The following is a 6,125-nucleotide window of genomic DNA, read 5'->3' on the forward strand; positions in this document are numbered from 1 at the left end:
CATCTCTTACTGGCATAAATTGTGTAATCCCCAGGGTGCGGATGCTCAGGGTAGGTCACCTGTGTTATCATGCCAGAAGGCAGGAGTTCAAAGCTGGGATTCACAAGCCTGGAGTTTGCAGCTGGATGTCACAAGCCTGAAATTTGGAGCAGAATCATGGTCAAGATTACAGAGATGAAGTTACAACCTGAGGCTAAGTACTAGAGTCGGATTAAGTTAGATGTTCCAAGAAAGCCAGAGGCATAGCACGGTGATCTGTTGCCCAGGCTGCTTGCTGTTATCTGCTCTCATCTTATAAAAACTGAAGCAGGTGAGGCCCCTGTGGGATGATGCATCCTGGTTTGATTGCTTTCACCCAGGGGCTGGGGTAGCATCCTCTCTAGGTCAGAGGAGCTGAGGTGAAAAGATGCTGGAGATGTGGAAAGCTCTAAGAATGCATTTCTTCCCATCATTTATGTCCAGGGTAACAGCCTGGACACATTGGGTACATCTACACATTAAGGCTATGGAAAGCTTTGGTCCCTGATTCGATTTGGCAGAGATTTGGCCTGATTTGATGGCTGAATCTCCAGATCCAAATCGAATCATAGGACCCTTTAATCTCTCCGAATTGAATTTTAACCCTCCAATTTGATTTGGAAAGATTTGGATATAGACACAGCTTTAACTGTTATTTCTACATACCTCTAGGTAGCAGGGGCTTGTGAACACTGCGATGCTGGGGCACATGGAGTGTCCCACAGAAGCATGGGGAGCTCCCCCGCGTGCTCAGCAGCAGACTCGGAGGTGGGCTAGAAGCACTTCTGATCCACTTCTGGGTCCACCAGGGAGCACGTGAGGGGGGTGCATCCCCACGGCTCAGCAACTGGTGCCTCCTGGATGTGGGGGAGGCACCCGGGGTCCCTCTGCAGCCAATCACCGAGCCAGGGTGGTAGCAGAGGGGGGGCCCCCCCGCACACTCCCCGACAGACCCAGAAGTGGAGTGGAAGTACTTCTGGTCCACTTCTGGGCTTGCTGCCAAGCACATGAAGGCCCCCCACCCACACTCCTGTGGGATGCCCCAGCATCACAGCAATCATGAGCCGTGCCTGCTACACAGCTTTAAAGCTGTGTCTATGTCCAAATGGCTGATTCCCCGAATCAGCATCGACTCTTCAGATCTGGATTCGGCTGAAAATCAAATCAGGGCCAGTGATCTAAATCAACAAATCAAATCACTGTCCCTAACTTGGACTGAATCCAAATCCGAATCAAATAGGGACTGTTTCGCACACCCCTACTACACATTCAATAATCTGCTGTTGCTACTGAGCACTAAATTCAATACTTCTAATATGAGGTAGTAGCTACATGTGCAGTAGGCTGTTCTAATGTGCAGTAGCGAAAGTGCACACTTTTTTAGGGATACTTAATGTGCAGTAGCCTAATTTTACTGTGCATTAGCATGGTAGCATGGTTTTTGCAATGATGCTCTAATGTGCAGTAAAATAGGCAACTACATATCAAAGCACATGTGCAGACACACCCACAGAGTGGAAGGGAGCTGTGAAGCTGATAAAATGGCATTAGAATGAGTTAAGCAGAAAGCAAAGATTAAACAAGAAAAGAGAGGTGCTAGCTGTGAAGTCAGTGTCTATAGCTGGATCTAGGACATCATGTTTTGGGATCATCTAGCTTTTTTTTCCAGTTGCTTCAATACAGCAATAATGGGTTTTGGTGTTTTCCTAAGAAAGTGAGCCATGCAGCCCTGCTAGGTGCTGTGACCATGCTATAATCTGGCATTAGACGGGGCAAGACTCATGCCCTCTGGTGTGTGTGGACTGAGCCTGATGTACTGCTTAACCCTATTTGATACAGGGGCTGCATCTACACAAGATGCTGACTGGGTAGTAGCTCATTGCAGCTGCACAGTCGCATTGCATGGCACAAAGCATGATGAGACACTACTGTGCAGTAGTAATGAGCTACTGCACAGTCAGAATCACCAAAAAGCCATTTGGGGACACTACTGCATAGTAACTCCAGTTACTGCACAGTCAATTAATACTTGTATATGCAAATATTAAATGACTGTGCAGTAACAACTACACAGTAGACCTGTGCGAAGCGGCTAGTATTCACTTTGGATTCGGCTGATTCAGGGGACAGTGATTCAATTCGGTGATTTGAATCACTATCCTGATTAGATTCAGCTGAATCCAATTTGGAGATCTGGCTGCTGCCAAATCTCCGAATCTCTGAATCAGCCAAGTCAGGCCCATCCCCTGCCCTTCTCCCAGCCTGGCAATGGCTGCCCTGCCGGCCCGAGCTCCTGGCACGTATTAAAAAAAAAAAGCCCCAACTCACCAGGTGCTGCCGGGCAGGGGGCGATCCCTGCTGCCTTCCAGTGCCCCACACTGCATGGGGGGCTCTGCACAAGCCCCCCAACCCCCCCAGCCTGTTCCCCCAGCCCCACCACAGGTCCCCCGCCCAGGCCAGTGAGGGGAAATTGGGGGGCTTTTCCAAAGATTTGGAGAGCTTTGAATCAATTCAGACCTTTAAGTTGGTCCCCTATTCGATTTGGATTTGGAGGTTTGGCCACCAAATTGCTCCGAATCTCCTTTAAGTTGAATCACCACCCGAAGCTTCACACAGCCCTACTACACAGTCAGCATCTCATGTAGATGCACCCAGGGACTTGTAGTCCTTAAACTTTGTCCTGCCTAGTTAGTAATAGATGTTTGCATCTACATGTGTGTTTTAATGCTTTTTAAAAAGTGCTTTTTAGTTAATGTGCATTAAAACATGATAATGAGCATTAAGCATAACTTAAAAATTATGGGCATATCTACACAAGCATTTCATAGACATTAGACATTAGACATTAGGGCTGGAAGGGACCTCAGAAGAGCATTGAGTCCAGCCCCCTCATCGAGTCCAGCATTAATGTGCTTTAGTTAATGTGCATTAAATCTAGTACCTCCAGGTGTTTATAAATATGCTCTGGGATTGGGCAGGGGGGAGCTTTAATTAGAGCAGCTCCAAGAGCCGCTGTAATTAAAGTGCCTGGAGCATCACGTGTATCAGCATCTCCACGCTGAAAAATGGTGATTGGGGCACTTTAACTAAAGCATGGGGAAACTGATACACATGGTGCTGTTGTCTGCTGGAGCACAGTAATAACCACATTTTAGTAGGCTTGATCAATAAATAGAGTCTGCTCAAACAGATTAATTACAGTGCATGAGAGCAGCCTTGCTGCATGTGTATAGGCCCCCTCCAGGCACATCTACACATGCATTAGCACACTTTAGTTAATGAACATTGCATCTAGTACTTCCATTGTAACGTACTAGGAAAATGCATATTAGCTTATCTTAATACACATTAACTAAAGAGCAAGGGGCACCTATACACAATGGACGTGTACTCTGACACATGCTACAAGTCTGCTGGAGCATGTTAATTAGCACACTCCAGAAGGCTCTGCATCACGTGCATTCAGCATCCCCGCATTTCAAAATGGTGTCAGGGTGCTTTAAGCAAATCTCATCAAACGAGCTTTAGTTAAAGCATCCCCACCACCATTTTGAAGCATGGGACGCTGAATACACATGATGCTGTGGGCACTTTAATTAGAGTGGCTCTCAGACGCTCTAATTAAAGTGTGCCCCCCTCCACCCCACCCTGGAGCATGTGTATAGATGGTCATGATTATTAAGTGATAATTAACCTATTTTAATGCACATTAATTAAATAACATTAGCTAATGGTCATGATTATTAAGTGATGATTAGCCTATTTTAATGCACATTAACTAAATAACACAGTTTTTTAGGGCATTTACATACATGTGGGGACCCTGCTCCAATGCACTGGAAATCCAGCAAGTCAGAGCGAGACTTGATTAATCAAGTCTGCTGGAGCACATAAGTTAATGCACTCTGGCAACCTTGCATATCATGTGTATCAACAGTTCAGCGCACTTCCACGCTGAGAAAATGCTGGTAGTGTGCTTTGAACTAAAACATGTTTGATGTGCTTTAGTTCAAAGTTCACTGCCACCATTTTCTCAGTGCAGGGACATACTGTGCAATCACTTTTAATTTGCACAGCTCACTAATTAAAAGTGCCTGGTGCCACAGCCTAAGCATGTGTAAAAATGCCCTTAGTGACACTTTAATGTGCATTAAAATTGCACTTTAAAGTGTATTAAAAGGCTAATGTGCATTAAAGCACGTGTATAGACACATCCTCCACTGTGAGATACTAGGAACATGTGCATTAGCCTGGCTTAATGCGAATTAACTAAAGCAAACTCTTTTTAAGTGATGCTTTGATGCGCATTAGCCTATTTTAATGCACATTAAATTAAAAGCACATTTTACGTGATGCTTTATTATGCATTAAAATAAGCCATTGCACATTAAAGCGCATGTGTAGATATGTTCCACGTCCTTTAGTTAATGTGCATTTAGACAGACTAATGCACACAATAAGGTACTGGATTTAATGCACATTAAATAAATCATGTTAATGCATGTGTAGACATGCCCACTATGTAGTCTTTCTAGGCTTAGAATAGGAGGACTGAACCGAAAAATCTGTAGCCTCTATACTACATGTGCAAAGCATGATACCCTCAAACCTTCGGACCAATTTCCCTTAGAGCATTCTGTGTCCCTTTTTGTCCACAAAAACAATTTCCCTTCCAAATTCTAGCTTTGTATCCCTACCTTTTAGCAGGTACCTGGGTCACTTAGTTATACCTACAGACAATCAATCTGTAAATTCTCCTTGCATTCAGAACGTCTGGGGCTAGGGTATTTACCCCTCAGTCTTTCCCACAAAATATTCTTGTTGGGCAAGAGATCCAATGAGAACATTTTCAAAATGGATTTGGAAGCCTAATTCCTACTTTTACAAATGCCTTCAGAGCAATGATCCAGAGTATTTTGGTACCTGGACAGGCGGGCAAATGTATGGTGGAATTAACTACTGCTTCCAATAGGAATGTATCACCCAAATCACTTCGGTGTTTTAAAAACCCTACCAAGCACTGATTTTCTGCTTTAGGTGCCTGGATACTTTAAAAATCTAGCCCTTAGGAGCCTATTTAGCTCGGATGCTTGTATAACTCTCTCAAGGCCCTTCTCTACATTTAGAAAGACACGTAGGTTCCTCAAGATCTAGCCTCAGAAGTGTAAGTCACTTCTGAAAATGAGAATTATGTTCCCAAGTCACTTAGGAGATTTTGAAAATGTCTTGCAAAAGCTGAAAAAAGGTTATCCCACAATGGGAATATTGCGGGGATCTGGATGACTGGAAGGGATACTAAACAGGAAATATGGAGGCAGCTTTAGTGGCAGGTGTTTCAAAGGCTCCTGCTCTGATACCTGCATGTATTCCTGGAAATGGAAGGTGGGATGGGCAGTGTGGAGAAGAAGGATATTAACAAAGGAGGAGGTTGGCATCAGTGGGCAGCGAGCAGTGGGTGAGTGCTGTGATACAGGCTATCAATTATCTGAAGTATCAGTAAAAGTTAAAAGTCAGTAAAAATAGTTATCAATAAAAATGTCAAGATAATGCAGGAGAAATATTTTTTTTCACTCTCTTGTACATGTTTCTAGCCTCTGTGATAGGTTTAATACATAATCCAGTTTTACAGGCTGTTTTATGACTAGGGTGGTAGGTTTAAAAAAAAAACCAGACTGACGTGAAGAGAAGAGGCAGTACCTCAACCACAAGCACTTGCGCTCCTGTCACACACAGATCATGGCGTGATGGTCCTGCTCTGCAGCCAGTTGGACCAGCTGAGCAGAATAGTGCCTTTGGGTCATGCAACCTACCCATAGCTCAGGAGCAGGTTCCACAGAGTGCATAGCATAGTGACTTACATTGTTATTTTCTTATTTTAAAAAATAGTCAAAAGCCCACTTTTCAATCATGGGCTCTGCATTTGGGAGCTCAATGCTGGTATGGACAGGCCATTGGCAAGTGAAGGCACACACTGTTGGAGTGTAAATGAATCACCCAAGTGCAAATTTAGCCACCAAAGAATGATAGTCTCACCTAGGCAAGGGCTGGCATAAGGCATCACTCACAGACCACCATTCAGAGTTGGGAGGTGGCAGAGAGGATGCAGT

Source organism: Crocodylus porosus, unplaced genomic scaffold, assembly GCF_001723895.1.
Source record: "Crocodylus porosus isolate Cpor-Errol unplaced genomic scaffold, CroPor_comp1, whole genome shotgun sequence".
In the NCBI taxonomy this organism is placed as follows: Eukaryota; Metazoa; Chordata; order Crocodylia; family Crocodylidae; genus Crocodylus; species Crocodylus porosus.